Below are 21,281 nucleotides of genomic sequence, written 5' to 3'. Positions count from 1 at the left end.
TTTCACATTATTTTGTTATGAAGTCAGTGCACATGTACAAGGAGTACTGACACAAATACATGGTCACAAGCTAAGGTCACTTGCATACTACTCTGCTTTAGTGCTTGAAAAGAGTATAGATATTGTGCTAGGACACCCAGTTACCTTAACGGTATCGTACGTTGTGACAGAAACCAAGCACAAGCAAAACATTTGTTACCGGCCAGATTTACTAAGTATGAAGATATACAGCACAAAGGACATTCCCTCCTATTGTGAAATGAGTGACATATAACACTTGCCGAGCGCACTGTGTATTTTCTTCCTCCCTTTCCTTTTTTATTAGAAGAAAAAAAAAAAAAAAAAAAAAGGAAGCTCAAGAGGCCCCAGAGCCTCTCATGTTCACAGATATATGTTAAGACCTTCAGACAAGGGGAATCTGAGTAAACTGTATTTTAAGTTTTTTAAAGGTCCAAGGGAGACCAGAGAGGGGAGTTCATTGATATTAGCAGGAGGAATATAGATTGCACGTTATTTTCCTTTGCTGTGCGCTGTAGATGTGTACTAGACTAGAAAGGAAAGCCAAGTTTGGAAGAACCAGACTCAGGCCCATAGTAATGTATAGATCATTATACATAATTAGAAAATTCTAATATGAAAGTTTAACCCAACCAAATAAAGAAAAGAGCAACCCATGACTACAGGGGTTTACACCCAATGCAGGAATGTGTTTGTGAGTATTGTGGCCCAACACATTATTATATACACTAATAGAACTGATGATGTGGCTTATTAACAGGTTATTTAAGCTAAGTGTTTCTCTTCCAGAAGAATTAAAGTTACCACATCTGTCTTAACCGTTGTACTGTACACTCCATCTAATGAGTGTAAACTTTGTGGAACTCAGAAACCAAGAACCTTGTCCTTGGATTCCACATGCTCCTTACTGAAGCCTATCCTAATGAAGTAGCACTGCTTACTCCCAGTAACGTTACACTTAAGCAGTGCACAATGTTGAATCCTGCTGCCTTATTGCAGCAAGTTTCAAAAGATGGGAGAAGTACCTGTATATATTGGGGTTACCCTAGGGATTTGGGGGAATTCCATTCCAGCTTGAACAGAAAGAAAGAAAAAAAAAAAAAATGCAAACAAAATTTTTCTGAACATGATTGCATAGAACTAATGAAACAAGAATCTCTGGTTTTATCTCACATTAAAAATAAACCATTACCAGATGCAGACATCACTCTTTTTGTAGATGGTTCACACTATCACATAGATCCTGTCCCGTATACAGGGTGTGCTGTAACCACACACACAGAAATAGTGATTCAACAGACTCTACCGAGTCACATCAGCAAAAGAAGCTGAACTAAAGGCCCTGACACTTGCATGCATATATGCAAAAGGACAAAGAGTAAATATTTACACTGATTCAAGTTATGCATTTGTAATTGCGCATGATTATGGCCCTGTATGGAAAAGTAGGGACCTTATGGGTTCAGCAAGCAAACCAGTCAATATGATGAACATACCAGGGCATTGTTCACTGCATTCCAGCTGTCCTCCAAACAGTGATGAAGATGAAGACACACACAGAGATACTACCCCCGAAGCTAAGTGAAATAGACCAGGCCGCACGAGAAGCCGCCATAGCCCCAGTACCCCAAGGGGAGTCTATTTACATGGTGACCCCCTGACCCCTGTTTGACCAGAGCACACTCCAACTTATGGAAAGACAAGCAACAGAAAATAAGAAAAAGACTTGGGCAATACATGGAGCACTAGAAGTGCAAGGAGTGGTGTAAAGGTCAGCGTTTGTGTCTGCCAAAAGTAGTTTATCCCATTATGGCCAATATAACACACGAGAAAGTGCATCTGGGAAAAGATGCTATGGTTGTACTCACTAGCAGCTTATGGATAGTACCAGGGTTCGCCCAAGCAGCACAGTCGTTAGTGGCAGAATGCCTAGTCTGTGCACAAAGTAACCCGAGTAAGTCTGTCCTATGGAAAAGCACACCCCAGACATAATATCCCTATAAGAGGATACAGATAGACTTTATAACTTCCCAAATGCTCGGGCTTTGAGAATGTGCTTGTCTGTGTCAACTTCTTTAGTCACTGGCTGGAGACATGGCTGTATAGAAAAGCAAATGCTAAAGCATTAGCCAAGAAAATTGCGAATGAGGTAATCTGATGATATGGTGTACCAGAGGTCATTGTAAGTGACAGAGGGATACACTTTACGGGGCAAGGATTCCAGAAACTATCACACCCCCTACAGATCCCAAAGTTCAGGATGTATGGAGCGCCTTAATGGTACACTGAAATTGAAAATGCAGAAAATAATGGCTGAAACAGGTCTGCCATGGATCTCATGTTTACCTGCACTCAGTAAAAAAATACTGCTAGGAAAGACACAGGTTTAACACCATATGAGATATTGTTTGGCACAGCAAACAGAACAGGCTGTTATTTTCCATAGCAACTACACCATGTATATAGTGATTTGTTGAATTATGTTGCCTTATTATAGAAACAACTAACTGAAATACATGGTCAAATATTCTCCTCCATTGCAAACCCTAATTTTGATACAGGTACCCATAAACTGCACCCTGGGGGGCTGGGTGGTCGTGAGAAAGCACATCAGGAGAAGTCTTGAACCCAGATACAAGGGTCCTTATCAAGTCCTGTTGACGACTCCCATGGCAGTGAAAGTACAGGAAAGAGACACCTGGATTCACGCATAACACTGCAAAGTCTTCAAATCAGGGGAGTCTTGTTCTGATAAATAGAAATGACTGTCTCATTGTATTGATATGTCTTGCCAGAATAATTGTGACTGAAGTAGGGATTAAGGCCTCCCTAACCCAGTATGAAACAGACAGTTAAGTGACATATTGCCTATGCCACTGTGAGAAACATATGGGAAGGAGTGCTCAACAATTTGCACTCATAGTAGAGTAAACTCTGAAAATGTCTTTGTGCAGATGCATAACCTCATTGGTAAAGTTGTCAGTAATGATTCATGTTGGATATTGGAAATATTGGCATTAGTAGCAAATGGTTTAGCAATCCTGTTGATCGTATAGGTGATAATGAAACTAAATATATGGCTGATTAAGAAGTTACTGACACTTGATTGTTGTCTCTCCAAAAAGGGAACCACTGAAAATCCCGAACCTCTGATGATCACAGAAATTACTTCTGAAACCTGACCAGACTATGAGTGTCATGAATTATTTGGACTAGCAAAGCCAAAGAACTGCAGAGTTTGCAACAAGAAACTACTAAAGATTGAACAAAGGACATGCAAGGCCTGCAGAACTACTATAGACTCATTAACTATCTTTTAAGAAACCATCTTTTAAGAAACCATCTTCTAAGAAACCATCTTTTCTAGACATGGACATTTGCCAAAATGCATCTCCTCATAAATCAAGTTAGGACAGGGAGGATCACAGGCTTATTAGTGGGGGATGAGTTGACAGATTCCTAAGGGGACCAACTCTATGCATGTGGCCTCCTACATGTGTATAAGTACCTGCTTATTAAGAATGTGGTTCTATAGATAGGATTAGGTAGGTAGGAGGAGAAAGGGTCGAAAATTGAATAAAAGATGGGAAATGTTAAATATGATTTTTTGTTAAGGCCTCATAAGGCCTTTGTTCAGCCATTTTATTGTAACTTGTATAGAAATATTATTTGCTAGAAGAGATTATTCATTTTTCTGTTAACTTGCAGTTTTGCAATATGTGAGCCTATGGCCTTGAAGTTGAACTAATAGAGAACACCTGAAGAATGTAACCAGTTATGAAAACAATAATGAGCTTCATATCCAGCTGGTAGTATGGGAGCTGTATCCATGGTGTTGCACATAGCATATCTCCAACTCCCCTTGAGATAAGAAATAATAGGCTCATCTGTCCTTAGAAGGGGGAGAAAAGTAAACACCTCAAGAATACGTGAGAAAGTTAATCAGTAGCGCTTCTCATAAACTAGTGGTATAAACTATTGTATGCATATGACGTAGGATTCATTTATTCAGTAGCCTATAAAAACCTGTATCTTTGTATCAATAAACTAGAGAATATTCCTTGCATACAGAACTTGGTCTGTGTCAATTCTCTCCAGCTGATTGAAGCGCTTCCAGATATACTTGACACCACAGGCTGACTTGGGTCAGAATTTTAGATTTAACAGTATTAATCGTTATAATCTCTACTTACCCTACAGAAAATAAACGTTGCTAACATGTCAGGTCACTTTTACACAAAAACACACTTGGATAATTAGAACGCACCTGGGTGCTCCTAATGACGTGTCCGGCATACTCTCCGGCCTACTCACCTGCATTTAATTCACTAATTACAGTGCTACTTAAGAATACCTTGCTTGCACTTCTGTGTTGTTGGGAGATTCACAGTGCTGGGTAAGTAGCCCTTAATGGTAAAGTGTTTCATAATATATGCTGTTTATTGCTGTACCTTGCTCAACACTCATGTTTATTTTTAGGAAAAGGTATTGGTGAGATAGAGATAGAAAATGATGCTGAAAGGTCCTAATGCTAATGAATTTTATGTTGAAGGTTAGTGGAAAAGTCTTTAATTACCTGCAGAGTTTGAATATTGAGGCAACTGTGTAGACTTGGGATGTGTCTCTGCATAGAGATCTCTCGAATGTAGTGACATACATAAATATTATCCATCTATATTTATTTCTTTGTTACCTGTTTACCCTCCACCCCACAGATCTTGGTCCTGGATTGTGTTTTTTGGGTGTCTAGTGATTGCTTTTTGACATTCCACATTTGTCTGTGTGTGTGTGGTAAGTAGAAACCAGATATTGTTTTATTACATACCCCTTGTTAAAATACTTTGCATTAAGAATGTCCATGCTGTTCTATTTAATTTTTTTTTTGTTTTTTTTCTAATAACTTTATTTGAAGTGTTGTTGTTTTTTGGACCCTACCTTAAAGACACATTAACACTCTGTGCTTGAGTCATTAAGGAGAGCAAAGGATAAAAAATAAGTAAATGTTCCAGTGGACAAAGCATGGTACAATGTAAGTGGTCAAATTTGTTACTTTTTTTGGAACAAAACATAAATATCTTCACATTTAAAAGATCAGTGGTCAAATCATGTGCAAGCTTAGTCAAGGGTTGATTATCTAAGGTATGGTAATTCAAAATGGGAATATGAATAGACATGGGCTGGTGTGTTAGTGAAATGGTTTATATGTGTAATAATGGGGGAAAAACCATGCCTACCTGTATTTTACCTTTACAATGTGTGTAGAAAGTATAGCTTCATGCCTCTAAGTTTAGCCTTAATGTCTTTTGCTAAATGCACGTTAATGGGGTAGTTTAAATCTACAGCCTAATGTGGCAACATAATTGATGTTTGCTTTTTCTACAGTTTATTGATCAGCACATATAGTGTTGAGAAGTGCACATTATTGACACTTTGTTTTTCTTATATCTACAGCCTTTAGATTACACTTGGCCTGCAGTGCTGGCTTTTCTGCCATTGCACTTCCCTTTGGAGTTGGTGGATGTTGCCATGGTGAAGGGTGTTGTCAAATGTAAGTAGTATAGTGCTATCTGCACTAAAATGTGATTGGCCAGTGAGTGTGCTCCATACAATAATGTTGTTACTAAGCCTGCAATGTGTGGTTGCACAAACAAAACATATGGGCAGATGCTAGCTATGTAACATATGGGTTTTTGGTGTTTGTAATTAAGTCAAATAGTGCATTCAGAATCCTCGGTATAGTCCAAACACACAAGCCATTATTATACACTATAATATTGCCGGCTTTTTTACACATGCCAATACAGTGCTCAACCTCTTCATATCAAAATGCAAGTTGTGTGAGCTAATATTGCCATATTGATTTGTTGATTCTCATTCAACAGGGTGCGTTGCCGTGGATTTTGGATTTGTGCAATTTCGTGTCTCACTACATGTCGTTGAATTTCTCCAGAGCTCCAAGCCTGCTTATGTCTCTCTTCAGTCTGGCCAGATTGTCATCTCTTCATCCAAGGAACTTTTACACACACAGACCATTAACTTGCTTGCTTTGTTTTTGTCAGCACGTTTGGATTCATATATGTAATAAATCTAGCCTATGCTGTAAATGTCTCAGCAATCAGTTGTCATGCCATTTTGTACCATTACTACAGTGCACTGATTAATCTTTTAATACCCATAAATCCATGTGTAGTGCTTTCAAAACTATTGTGGAACAGGTTTTTTTTTTAAAATATATTAAATCTGTGTGGTTCTTTTGTCCTTTGCCACAGATACACCATAGCCTACAAACACGCTCAATGGGGTTAATGTTCAGTTTTAGAAAATGTCCATAGTGTGGAGGTTTGTATTTGTGTTTGGTTGCTTAGTAGTAAAAATATTGTATATTTTAAGCTTTTAGAGGAAACATGGGATGTGACTAGCAATATAGGCATTCCATTACAGGTAAACGTATAGAAATAAAGCCAAAATGTTAGCAGTGTCAGGTCAAACGCTACCAACTTTTGGCCCTTGCCCAAACAGGATAACAATCTTCTTCTCTTGTGCTAGTGGCACTTTGTTTCAAAGTGGTCCAACACCCACAGGCCAGACACAAACCCCACACTAACAATCATGGGGAATGCGTTAGGGCACTAAGCTAGTGGAGTCTTGCTACAAGGCCATAATACCAATATGTGTTAGCCACCTTTGGTGTAGCAAATATTCCAGTCTCCACCCTTTTCTTGGTGTTTTTGCAATGTTTATTTGCTGGGTTATGTAATAACTCACCTAGGGCCTGATTTATTAGTGATCTTCTTATCTTGTGCAAAAGGTAAGATGCTTATTAGTACTAGGAAACAGGGAGATAAGAGTGAAGTAAAGATGGATTTTTATCTCTATTAATAATTGTCTGCATAGTAGGGGTGGTTGGTTGTTTCCAATTAGTGGCAATTTGACACAGTGCTGCAGAAACTATGTCACTCCCCGTCCTCTCACTGCGCTGTCACACACACACTCGCTGCCCTGTGACTGCGCTGTCACACACACACTCGCCGCCCTGTCACTGCGCTGTCACACACACACTCGCCGCCCTGTCACTGCGCTGTCACACACACACTCGCCGCCCTGTCACTGCGCTGTCACACACACACTCGCCGCCTGTCACTGCGCTGTCACACACACACTCGCCGCCCTGTCACTGCGCTGTCACACACACACACTCGCCGCCCTGTCACTGCGCTGTCACACACACACACTCGCCGCCCTGTCACTGCGCTGTCACACACACACTCGCCGCCCTGTCACTGCGCTGTCACACACACACACACTCGCCGCCCTGTCACTGCGCTGTCACACACACACACTCGCCGCCCTGTCACTGCGCTGTCACACACACACTCGCCGCCCTGTCACTGCGCTGTCACACACACACACTCGCCGCCCTCTCACTGCGCTGTCACACACACACACTCGCCGCCCTCTCACTGCGCTGTCACACACACACTCGCCGCCCTCTCACTGCGCTGTCACACACACACTCGCCGCCCTCTCACTGCGCTGTCACACACACACTCGCCGCCCTCTCACTGCGCTGTCACACACACACTCGCCGCCCTCTCACTGCGCTGTCACACACACACTCGCCGCCCTCTCACTGCGCTGTCACACACACACTCGCCGCCCTCTCACTGCGCTGTCACACACACACTCGCCGCCCTCTCACTGCGCTGTCACACACACACTCGCCGCCCTCTCACTGCGCTGTCACACACACACTCGCCGCCCTCTCACTGCGCTGTCACACACACACTCGCCGCCCTCTCACTGCGCTGTCACACACACACTCGCCGCCCTCTCACTGCGCTGTCACACACACACTCGCCGCCCTCTCACTGCGCTGTCACACACACACTCGCCGCCCTCTCACTGCGCTGTCACACACACACTCGCCGCCCTCTCACTGCGCTGTCACACACACACTCGCCGCCCTCTCACTGCGCTGTCACACACACACTCGCCGCCCTCTCACTGCGCTGTCACACACACACTCGCCGCCCTCTCACTGCGCTGTCACACACACACTCGCCGCCCTCTCACTGCGCTGTCACACACACACTCGCCGCCCTCTCACTGCGCTGTCACACACACACTCGCCGCCCTCTCACTGCGCTGTCACACACACACTCGCCGCCCTCTCACTGCGCTGTCTCACACACACTCGCCGCCCTCTCACTGCGCTGTCACACACACACTCGCCGCCCTCTCACTGCGCTGTCACACACACACTCGCCGTCCCGTCATTGAGCTGTCACACACACACTCGCCGTCCCGTCATTGAGCTGTCACACACACACACTCGCCGCCCTGTCACTGCGCTGTCACACACACACTCGCCGCCCTGTCACTGCGCTGTCACACACACACTCGCCGCCCTGTCACTGCGCTGTCACACACACACTCGCCGCCCTGTCACTGCGCTGTCACACACACACTCGCCGCCCTGTCACTGCGCTGTCACACACACACTCGCCGCCCTGTCACTGCGCTGTCACACACACACTCGCCGCCCTGTCACTGCGCTGTCACACACACACTCGCCGCCCTCTCACTGCGCTGTCACACACACACTCGCCGCCCTCTCACTGCGCTGTCACACACACACTCGCCGCCCTCTCACTGCGCTGTCACACACACACTCGCCGCCCTCTCACTGCGCTGTCACACACACACTCGCCGCCCTCTCACTGCGCTGTCACACACACACTCGCCGCCCTCTCACTGCGCTGTCACACACACACTCGCCGCCCTCTCACTGCGCTGTCACACACACACTCGCCGCCCTCTCACTGCGCTGTCACACACACACTCGCCGCCCTCTCACTGCGCTGTCACACACACACTCGCCGCCCTCTCACTGCGCTGTCACACACACACTCGCCGCCCTCTCACTGCGCTGTCACACACACACTCGCCGCCCTCTCACTGCGCTGTCACACACACACTCGCCGCCCTCTCACTGCGCTGTCACACACACACTCGCCGCCCTCTCACTGCGCTGTCACACACACACTCGCCGCCCTCTCACTGCGCTGTCACACACACACTCGCCGCCCTCTCACTGCGCTGTCACACACACACTCGCCGCCCTCTCACTGCGCTGTCACACACACACTCGCCGCCCTCTCACTGCGCTGTCACACACACACTCGCCGCCCTCTCACTGCGCTGTCACACACACACACTCGCCGCCCTCTCACTGCGCTGTCACACACACACTCGCCGCCCTCTCACTGCGCTGTCACACACACACTCGCCGCCCTCTCACTGCGCTGTCACACACACACTCGCCGCCCTCTCACTGCGCTGTCACACACACACTCGCCGCCCTCTCACTGCGCTGTCTCACACACACTCGCCGCCCTCTCACTGCGCTGTCACACACACACTCGCCGCCCTCTCACTGCGCTGTCACACACACACTCGCCGTCCCGTCATTGAGCTGTCACACACTCACTGTCCTCTTACTGCGCTGTCACACACTCACTGTCCTCTTACTGCGCTGTCACACACTCACCGAAAAAGCGGCTATATGCAGTGGTCAGATAACCCTAATTGTTCATACTAAGGTGTTCTCACTCCTCTAGATTAGTGAAAAACCCAGTTGTATGCTAGAATGAGAGCAGCTAATTTCCTATCCATGTGGCAATATAATTAATAGTTTGACTAACTATGTCAATTAGCTATTACACTGGGCAGCAATTATGGGATCGGGATAGGAGGATGATGATAGCTTTTTATCAGATTGTGATTAATCCATAATAAATGAGACAACATATTAGAGCCTACAATGAATAAAACTGAAGACAATATTAGTCACCCTTCACCTTAACTATGAGACCTGAATTCCTCGCTGATCAATGCAGATTCCTGCAGCAAATGTATCCTCAAATTAAACCCCCTTCCACAGCTTAATACTGCATTTTTCTACAGAATTAAATATTTTGTTAGAATTACTACCACTATTTACCAACAGTGGTAACTGACACACACTGAATGCATGCATCATATTTTAACAACGGGACTGCACACAACTTAGCTGGATCTTGAGAGCTTCCGATAACATAGAGGAAGAGCAATGATTTATACCACAGTGAAGGACAGGACAGCCTGTCAGCCAAGCCGGGAGCAGTATGACATATATGTGTGAGAAACTGATAAATTATCTATATTGGGTCAATGTGATAGCAGAGGAAAGCTAAGAAACAATTAGCTGAGCAGGACTAAAAGCCCCCCCCCCCCCCCCCCCCCCTCCCCCAGGGCCATCCTAACAACATTATGGGCCCCTGGGCAAAGCAGTGCACCGGGGCCCCTATATATATATATATATATATATATATATATATATATATATATATATATATATATATATGTATAGAGATATAGATATAGATAAATAGAGATAGATAGATGTACTTGCTCATTGACCCTTGAAGGTTTTTTTTGCAGATTTTTTCTTTTGCAGGATTATTTATTCTAATTAAGAGCCCTGCCTATGGGGCCCCCTTGCCCGTGGGGCCCCTGGGCACCTGCCCATCATGCCCAATGGAAAAGATGGCCCTGCCCTCCCCCTCTCCCAAGGCAGAGAAGAACAGCAAACTAAACAGAGAGCTAAAACTAAGTAATATAAATCAGCTACGTGGAGCATATTAGTGACAGGGAGAGTCTGGCAGCTGGGGGAGGACAAAGTAGGTGAGAATCTGCTACATTTGTATCATTAGTAATTGTTATTTAACATAAGAGAACAGGCACTGTCATTAGTGTCATTATCACTGTACATATTGCTGATCGTCTGACTGTGTGCAATCCAACAGCAGTTATGCAACTATTAAAGATGTGGATTTGATTTACTATTCATTTGTCAGGATACTGTATACCAGTTCTCTAGTTAGAGACCTCGGCATAAACGGCAGTGCTAAGTGTGTAAGAGTATCAATGGAATTAGCTGCTGTTTCAATTACAAAATATATGAATGTGTTCAGGAACTATGAATGAACATTATTATACTAGGCATTTATTCAGGGGCATGAGGGTGCAATGTAAGGATAAGCGGGCTCAGATTCCGCTAATCCGAGCCCACCCGAACAGTACGGATCCGACGGGATCCGAGCACTGTTCGGGTACTTCCGCCGGGCAAAAAGTTCTGAAACGAGGCTATGACATCCAAGTCTCGCATCGGATCTCGCGATACTCGGATGTCATAAATACTCACCTTGCGGCCGCCATCTTCATTTCGCCTGACATCAGGGAAGAGGGAGGGTGTGTAGGGTAGTGGTGCTCCTGCGTGATCAGTGCTCTGTCTTTGCTGAGTCCAGTGGTGCTTTATACCTGGGTCCAGTGCTCTGTCCTTGCTGAGTCCAGTGGTGCTTTTGTCCTGTGCTCTGTCCTGCTGAGTCCAGTGGTGCTTTGGCCAGTGTCTGTCCTGCTGAGTTCAGTGGTGCTTTAGTCCTGTGCTTTGTTGTGCTAAGTCCATAAAAATTTTATAATTATTAAAATCTCTTCAAAATTAAAAAAAAAATATTTTAAAAACGATACAAAATTAATAAAAAAAAATATATTTAAGCAGTTCTAAAGAATAGGTACTGCAATCTATATTACATTTACTACGTTCATTCTTTAAGCAGGTCCAGAGAATAGGTACTGCAATCTATATTACATTTAATACGTTAAATTTTTAAGCAGTTCCAGAGAATAGGTACTGCAATCTATATTACATTTACTACGTTCATTCTTTAAGCAGTTCCAGAGAATAGGTACTGCAATCTATATTACATTTACTACGTTCATTCTTTAAACAGTTCAAGAGAATAGGTACTGCAATCTATATTACATTTAATACGTACAATTTTTGAACAGTTCCAGAGAATAGGTACTGCAATCTATATTACATTTACTACATTCATTCTTTAAGCAGTTCCAGAGAATAGGTACTGCAATCTATATTACATTTAATACGTTAAATTTTTAAGCAGTTCCAGAGAATAGGTACTGCAATCTATATTACATTTACTACGTTCATTCTTTAAGCAGTTCCAGAGAATAGGTACTGCAATCTATATTACATTTACCAGCTTGAGTCAGGTGATTCCCCTGATCAGGCTGTTGCAGAAGCAGCTGGAGAAAGTGAGGGAGGAGCTGGTAAATCATTGCGATTCCAATGTGGATGAAGCCCTTCGTATGCTTTGCCAGGATCCGAGGGTGGTCACTCTTTTAAAGTCAGAGAAATACATTCTGGTCACCGTGCTCGATCCTCGGTTTAAAGCGTATGTTGTGTCTCTGTTTCCGGCGGACACAATTCTACAGAGGTGCAAAGACCTGCTGGTCAGGAAATTGTCCTCTGAAGAGGACGGTGACATGCCAACAGCTTCACCTTCATATTCTTCCACACCTGTGTCTGCGAGGAAAAAACTCAGTTTTCCTAAAAGACCCGCTAGCAGGGATGCAGACAACATCTGGTCCGGACTGAAGGACCTGCCAACCATTGCAGACATGTCTACTGTCGCTGCATTGGATGCTGTCACAATAGAAAAAATGGTGGAGGATTATTTTGCTGACACCATCCAAATAGACATGTCAGACAGTCCATATTGTTACTGGCAGGAAAAAAAGGCAGTTTGGAAGCCCCTGTACAAACTGGCTCTATTTTACCTGAGTTGTCCCCCCTCCAGTGTGTACTCGGAAAGAGTTTTTAGTGCAGCGGGGAACCTGGTAAGTGAGCGGCGAAGGAGGTTGCTTCCGCAGAACTTTGAAAAAATGATGTTCATAAAAATGAATTATCAATTCCTCAATCAAGTACAGCACTGCCCTCCAGAGACTACAGAGGGACCTGTGGTTGTGGAGTCCAGCGGGGACGAATTGATAATGTGTGAGGATAAGGAAGTATACACTGAAGGGGGAGAGGAATCAGAGGATGAGGATGACATCTTGCCTCAGTAGAGCCTGTTTAGTTTGTACAGGGAGAGATGAATAGCTTTTTTGGTGTGGGGCCCCAAACAAACCAATCATTTCAGCCTCAGTTGTTTGGTAGGCCCTGTCGCTGAAATGATTGGTTTGTTAAAGTGTGCATGTCCTATTTCAACAACATAAGGGTGGGTGGGAGGGCCCAAGGACAATTCCATCTTGCAACTCTTTTTTTGGCATTATTTGACCGTTCAACAGTCGTTTGCCATGAGCACAAAGTAAAACAAAATTAAAACAAATTAAACAAATTAAACCAAAAGTATAATATAACTTATAAACACTACACTTGAAAACTGGAGCCTTTAAATGAAAAAGTCACTCTTCATTGCACGAAGATTTGCAACAGGGACAGTATTTTTGTTCCCAAAGTCAACAAATAACACTTCGACCCTGTCTGTCTTTTTCATACTTGATGGGATCTCAATGATGAATGCTCTGTACCATGGTTGGAGGAGGTATTGTGGCCCCGGTACCAAATTGGGTACCGGGGCCACTCCACTACGCAGTCCAGATAGAGGCGTAACATATATTAAAAAACGTTGACTGTTGCTGCCAAATCCAAAATTAATGAAAATGACCTGTCATCGTCAAAAACAAGAGGTATTGACGCGCTCGAATTACACCCTGTATATGCTGCAGAGGATGTAGGAGCAGGCAACTGTGCAGTGGAATTGAGACCATTTGAAGGCGGAGGTATTGTGGCCCCGGTACCAAATTGGGTACCGGGCCCACTCCACTACGCTGTCCAGAAAGCTACTTCGGTGCAACGTTTTGGACTAAAAACAATATTGTGAGGTGTGAGGTGTTCAAAATAGACTGGAAATTAGTGGAAATGATTGTTATTAAATGTTATGGAGGTTAATAATAGCGTAGGAGTGGGGGAAAAAAAAAAAAAGAATTTTAGCGCTTTTTATGCTTTTTTAAAAATAAATCATAACCCAAAACCCGAAATCAGAACCAAAACCTTTCGTCAGGTGTTTTGGCAAAACAAATCAGAACCCAAAACCCAAAACCCTAAAAGTGCCCGGTGCACACCCCTAGTGCAATGTACGGCAGCATGGGGTTAAGGGTACAGTGTACAGGGGACTGAGCCTGTCTGTGTTGGCAGAACCTAAATACAACGTTACAAGTGCTGATGATTGCACACAGAGGCTGATACTTTCGGAAATAGTATAATACATACAAAGGGTTAATGAACTAGCTCATATCTCGGCACAAAGTTCCATATAATTGTTGCTAATTAAAATAGACCTCATCTAGCATAAACAGCAATGCATATAATGTAGTACATGGTGAAATCATTAAGTCGTCTCAGACTGGTGTCATAAGGCAACTTCCTGCTTTAGTAATAAAACCAGTTGACATTTATGTTGGAAACACATTAAAAGGGATCACTGTAATATTGCGTTCAGTTCTGCAATGCAGAAGTGTCAGGATCTGACTGCAAGCCCCTTGCAGTACATACTGCTTTGCCTGGCAGCTCCTGCCTCCTGGACTATTAGACTTTATTAGTGTGTATTTGCAGCAGTACCTCTGATCTCCAGAGGTGCTGCTATTGTGCCTTTCATGTTTGCACTAAGGGTTAACCCATTCTCCTATTATCCCATGCACCTGGGTGTGTTCTCATTTCCCTTATATATACCTGTCACTCCCAGCACACATGGCTGGTTATTGATGTTACACCCTGTGGTTACTTCCTCCTGCTGTGCTCCTGTGTTTATGCTGCATTGGGATATCAACATACATTCTGCTGACCTGTTTCCTTTGTGAACCTGCTACTTACCTGTGTATTTCCCTGTACTTGCTGCCTGGAATCTTTCCACACCTCCCGTTTACCTGCAACTGCTGTATATCTGATAATTTCTGCAAGCTCATTATTTCATCATCTGTTCAGACACTTCAGTAATAAACATTGTGGGCCTGAGTCATTAAGGAGAGCAAAGCATAAAAAAGGAGTAACATTTGCACCTGGACAAAACAATGTTGCATTGGAGGGGGAGGTAAATTTAAAATGTAGAGACAGATTTATTGTTGGGGTAGGGCATGTCCTAGATCAACTTTAAATTTCAGTGTAGTGATAAAGTTATTAAGTATTTGTGTGCTAGATGAAAAAACAGCCAGTATTTAACTTATGTGCAAAATAATAAACTAATTTGCACCCCTTGCAATGTATCATGGTTTGACCCAGAGAACATTTACTCCTTTTTTGCCTTAATGACTCAGGCCCTGTGTGTGTTTTTCACCTTATTCATGGCTCCTTAGATGTATTCCTACATTGATTCGTGACAATAAGGCATTAATCTGTATAGGCTTTGATGATTCCAACTTTAATAGTAATTACCATACAACTGGTCTATTTAGTCAAATGATCACTTTCAAGGTTTAGAATTAGTATATATTTAGTTTCAGGAATCCTCAATGTATAATCTGGGTTCTATCCTTATTATCATTATGTAGAAGGGATGGATTAAATAAACTAAAAAATTGTGCCACTAATTAATTTGTGGCTGCTTCAGATTTCTGATCTTAACTTTGATATTCTAAACACCCTAGGTCCATATACACTATAGGGATAAAAGTATTTGGCCACACTTGACAATTATTGAATTGAAGTGTTTTAATCAGACCCGTTACCAGAGGTGTATAAAATCAAGCACCTAGCCATCCAGTCTCCATTTGCAAAAATTTGTGATACAAAATGGGTCATTATAAAGAGCTCAGTGACTTCAAGCCTGGTACTGTGATTGGATGCCACCTTTGCAATAAGACGGTTCATGAAATTTCATCCCTGTTGGATATTCCACGGTCAACCGTAAGTGATATTATTAGAAAGTTTAAGTGTTTAGGAACAACAGCAACTCGAAGCAGAAGTCCACGTAAAATCATAGAGCGGGGTCAATGACTGCTAAAAAAACTACAAAATCTCTGGCGCTAAAATTGTTAGATGTTAAATAGTTAATATAAGGTGCCAAATGCAGCAATTCAACGGAGGTAGTGTTAGGCCTCCTCTTTGTTCATAGGTCTATGTAGAACTGTTACAATATAGCGATTTTAACTGTATTTAAATTACAACTATTCGTACATTAGGGTGTCATTTGCACATTCTTCTCTTCTTTTCTTTCTTGTCAACGACTGCTAAGGCACATGGTGCGTAAAAGTCACCAATGGTCTGCTGATTCCATAGCTGAAGAGTTCCTAACTTCCACTGGCATTAATGTAAGCACAAAAACTGTGCAGCAGGAGCTTAATGGAATGGGTTTCCATGGTCGTGCAGCTGCATGCAAGCCGCACATCACCAACACTGGACTGTGGAGCAGTGGAAACGTGTTCTGTGGAGTGATGAATCACAGCTCTCTGACAGTCAGATGGGCGAGTCTGGATTTGATGGATGCCGGAAGAACATTACATGCTTGACTGCATTATGTCAACTGTGAAGTTTGGTGGAGGAGGGATAATCGTATGGGACTGTTTTTCAGGGTTAGAGTTAGGCCCCTTATCTCCAGTGAGGGGCAATCTTAATGCTTCAGCATACCAAGTCATTTTGGACAATGCTATGCTTCCAACTTTGTGGCAAAAGTTAGAGAAAGGCCCTTTTCTATTCCAACATGACTGTGCCCCATTGCATAAAGCAAGGACTACAAAGACATTGTTTGATGAGTTTGGTGTGGAAGAACTTGACTGAGCTGCACAGAGCCTTGACCTCAACCCTATCGAACACCTTTGGGATGACCTGAACAGAGATTGTGAGCCAGGCCTTCTCGTCCAACACCAGTGCTTGACCTCATAAATGCTCTACAGAATGAATGGGCAGAAATTCCCACAGAAACACTCCAACATTTTGTGGAAAGCCTTCCAAGTAGAGTGGAAGCTGTTATCACTGCAAAAGGGGGACTAACTCCTTATTAAAGTATATGTATTTGAATACAATGCCATTAGAGTCCCTGTTGGTGTAATGCTAAAGCGTCTGATTACTTTTGTCCTATAGTGTATATTATTAAATATATTTTGAACGCGATCCATTTCAATCCTTATTGCAAAGATAAGAATTAACATATCATGAGTATTGATGAAAAATGTTCATTAGGAGCAGCAGTCACCAAAAACTGCTGTTTCTGCAAACTCATCTTTTTCACTGTCTCTTCTCTCCTGATGACATATGCGATCTGCAGCATGCTTGAAAGCCCATGTGTGCATGCGCTGTCCAAAAACCATGGGCATGTGCACAAACATATCTGATGAAGTGATGGAGCATGTGAGAGGGAGGGACCATATGATCCCTCCACACATGTGCTGTTCAGCTCTGCTCTTCGGAGCAGAGCTAAAAAATAACACATACGGTAATGTACCCCAGCCTAGAGTGCTCCACTTGGTCTGCTACAATGTTTATCTAGGTGGTACGTGTAAAAGTAACATCCACATGAATGCCTGTGTATGCGTGACTACGCAGCAAGCTGTGATGCCCTGTGTGTTCTGACACCTCTCTATCACACTCAGATTAAACTTTTTAAGTAATTTGTGCTACAGTTGCTCTTCTGTGGGATTGGACCAGACCGGATAGCATCCGCTCCCCACGGGCATCAATGAGCCTTGCGTGCCCATGACCCTGTCACTGGTTCCACCTGTTGTCCTTCCTTCGACCGCTTTTGGTAGGTACTGACCACTGCATACCAGGAACACCCCACAAGACCGGCCATTTTGTAGATGCTCTGACCCAGTCGTCTAGCAATCACAATTTGGCCCTGTTCCTCAGATCCTTACGCTTGCCCATTGTTCCTGCTTCCAACACATCACCTTCAAAAACTGACTGTTCACTTGCTGCCTAATATCTACCACCCCTTGACAGGTGCCATTATAACAAGATAATTAATGTTATTCAGTTCACTTGTCAGTGCTTATAATGTTGTGGCTGATCAGTATATATAAAAATAAGGTCTCTATATGTGTGAAATTAATATTGATTTTAATGCACATGGTTCAGTATGTTTTATAACTGATAACTGATATGTTGTATGTAATATATTAAGAATGTTTTAAGTAATCCAATTCTTTGTCTTGATTATAAATTCTGCCATATACACAATATTACATCTTATAATAACACGTAGCACTCATTTTTCTCAATGATTCTTGTTTATTTGCTTTTTAGTTGGGCAGTAGCAAATCCATTGATTTAGCGAGTTTTTCTTCCTTTTTTAGTGTCAAGTGCACTTATATAGGAGCGTACATACTTGTATAAGCGTGTACATACTTTTATAGGCATGTACATAATTATATAGGAGCACACATACATATATAGGACCGTAAATATTTATATAGGACCACATATACTTAAATAGGACCACATATACTTAAATAGGACCATACATACTTATATAGGACCATAAAACTTATATAGGACCACATATATTTATATAGGACCAAATATACTTATATAGGACCTGTCAAAGTCGTATAATTGGATGAACGAAAGTATATTGGTTAATATTGTTTTATTGTGCGATTGCACTCAGTATGTCACGCTACACATGGCATACTGCGATCGCACAGTAAAATACACACGCACACACTCGCATTACAACATTTAGTTATTTATATAATTCATATTCATATTGGTTCCGTTATACAGTGATTTAGGAGCAGATAGTATTTAGTAGGGATGAGCGCACTCGGATTTCTGAAATCCGAGCCCACCCGAACGTTGCGGATCCGAGTCGGATCCGAGACAGATCCGGGTATTGGCGCCAAATTCAAAAGTGAAACTGAGGCTCTGACTCATAATCCCGTTGTCGGATCTCGCGATACTCGGATCCTATAAATTCCCCGCTAGTCGCCGCCATCTTCACTCGGGCATTGATCAGGGTAGAGGGAGGGTGTGTTAGGTGGTCCTCTGTGCTGTTTAGTTCTGTGCTGTTTAGTTCTGTGCTGTTTAGTTCTGTGCTGTTTAGTTCTGTGCTGTTTAGTTCTGTGCTGTTTAGTTCTGTGCTGTTTAGTGCTGTGCTGTGCTGTGCTGTTTAGTGCTGTGCTGTGCTGTGCTGTGCTGTGCTGTGTTCTGCAGTATCAGTCCAGTGGTGCTGTGTGCTGTGCTCTGTCCTTCTGAGGTCAGTGGTGCTGCTGGGTCCTGTGCTGTGTCCTGTTCAGTCCAGTGGTGCTGTGTCCTGTGCTCTGTGCTTCTAAGGGCATAGTTATTTCCCCAATATTCCCCTGTGTTTAAAAAAATAAAAAAAAGTTTTTTTAAAAAATACCAAAAACTACTTTAATATTTTTTAATTACCACAAAATTTTCACAACCAATCCTGCAGTATAAGCCCATTGGTACTGCAATATTACCAAGTTCACACATTCAGCAGTAAAAGTCCAGTGGTACTGCAATATTACAAAGTTTACACATTCTGCAGTATCAGTCCAGTGGTGCTGTGTCCTGTGCTCTGTCCTGCTGAGTTCCGTAGTGCTGCTGGGTCCTGTGCCGTGTCCTGTTCAGTCCAGTGGTGCTGTGTCCTGTGCTCTGTGCTTCTAAGGGCATAGTTATTTCCCCATTATTCCCAAGTTTTTAAAAAATAAAAAAAAAGTAAAAAAAAATAAAAAATTAAAAAAAAAAAAAAAATATATAATAATTATAACCAAATTTGCAAAACCAATCCAGCATTATAAGTCCATTGGTACTGCAATATTACCAAGTTCACACATTCTGCAGTATCAGTCCAGTGGTGCTGTGTCCTGTGCTCTGTCCTGCTGAGTTCCGTAGTGCTGCTGGGTCCTGTGCCGTGTCCTGTTCAGTCCAGTGGTGCTGTGTCCTGTGCTCTGTGCTTCTAAGGGCATAGTTATTTCCCCACTATTCCCAAGTTTTTTAAAAATAAGAAAAAAGTAAAAAAAAATAAAAAATTTAAAAAAAAAATAAAAAATAATAATTATAACCAAATTTGCAAAACCAATCCAGCAGTATAAGTCCATTGGTACTGCAATATTACCAAGTTCACACATTCTGCAGTATCTTGTGCTACATATAATGGAGACCAAAAATTTGGAGGATAAAGTAGGGAAAGATCAAGACCCACTTCCTCCTAATGCTGAAGCTGCTGCCACTAGTCATGACATAGACGATGAAATGCCATCAACGTCGTCTTCCAAGCCCGATGCCCAATCTCGTAGTACCGGGCATGTAAAATCCAAAAAGCCCAAGTTAAGAAAAAGTAGCAAAAAGAGAAACTTAAAATCATCTGAGGAGAAACGTAAAGTTGCCAATATGCCATTTACGACACGGAGTGGCAAGGAACGGCTTAGGCCCTGGCCCGTGTTCATGACTAGTGGTTCAGCTTCACCCACGGATCTTAGCCCTCCTCCTCCTCCCCCCCCCTACAAAAAATTGAAGAGAGTTATGCTGTCAGCAACAAAACAGCAAACAACTCTGCCTTCTAAAGAGAAATTATCACAAATCCCCAAGGCGAGTCCAAGGGTGTTGGTGGTTGTCAAGCCTGACCTTCCCATCACTGTACGGGAAGAGGTGGCTCGGGAGGAGGCTATTGATGATGTAGCTGGCGCTGTGGAGGAACTTGATGATGAGGATGGTGATGTGGTTATTGTAAATGAGGCACCAGGGGGGGAAACAGCTGATGTCCATGGGATGAAAAAGCCCATCGTCATGCCTGGTCAGAAGACCAAAAAATGCACCTCTTCGGTCTGGAGTTATTTTTATCCAAATATAGACAACCAATGTATGGCAATATGTAGCTTATGTAAAGCTCAAATAAGCAGGGGTAAGGATCTTGCCCACCTAGGAACATCCTCCCTTATACGTCACCTGAATAACCTTCATAGTTCAGTGGTTAGTTCAGGAACTGGGGCTAGGTCCCTCATCGGTACAGGGACACCTAAATCCCGTGGTCCAGTTGGATACACACCAGCAACACCCTCCTCGTCAACTTCCTCCACAATCTCCATCAGATTCAGTCCTGCAGCCCAAGTCAGCAGCCAGACTGAGTCCTCCTCAATACGGGATTCATCCGAGGAATCCTGCAGCGGTACGCCTACTACTGCCACTGCTGCTGTTGCTGCTGTTAGTCGGTCATCTTCCCAGAGGGGAAGTCGTAAGACCGCTAAGTCTTTCACCAAACAATTGACCGTCCAACAGTCGTTTGCCATGACCACCAAATACGATAGTAGTCACCCTATTGCAAAGCGTATAACTGCGGCTGTAACTGCAATGTTGGTGTTAGACGTGCGCCCGGTGTCCGCCATCAGTGGAGTGGGATTTAGAGGGTTGATGGAGGTATTGT

This window comes from Mixophyes fleayi, chromosome 1, assembly GCF_038048845.1.
Source record: "Mixophyes fleayi isolate aMixFle1 chromosome 1, aMixFle1.hap1, whole genome shotgun sequence".
Lineage (NCBI taxonomy): Eukaryota > Metazoa > Chordata > Amphibia > Anura > Limnodynastidae > Mixophyes > Mixophyes fleayi.
This window is presented reverse-complemented; position numbering follows the sequence as displayed.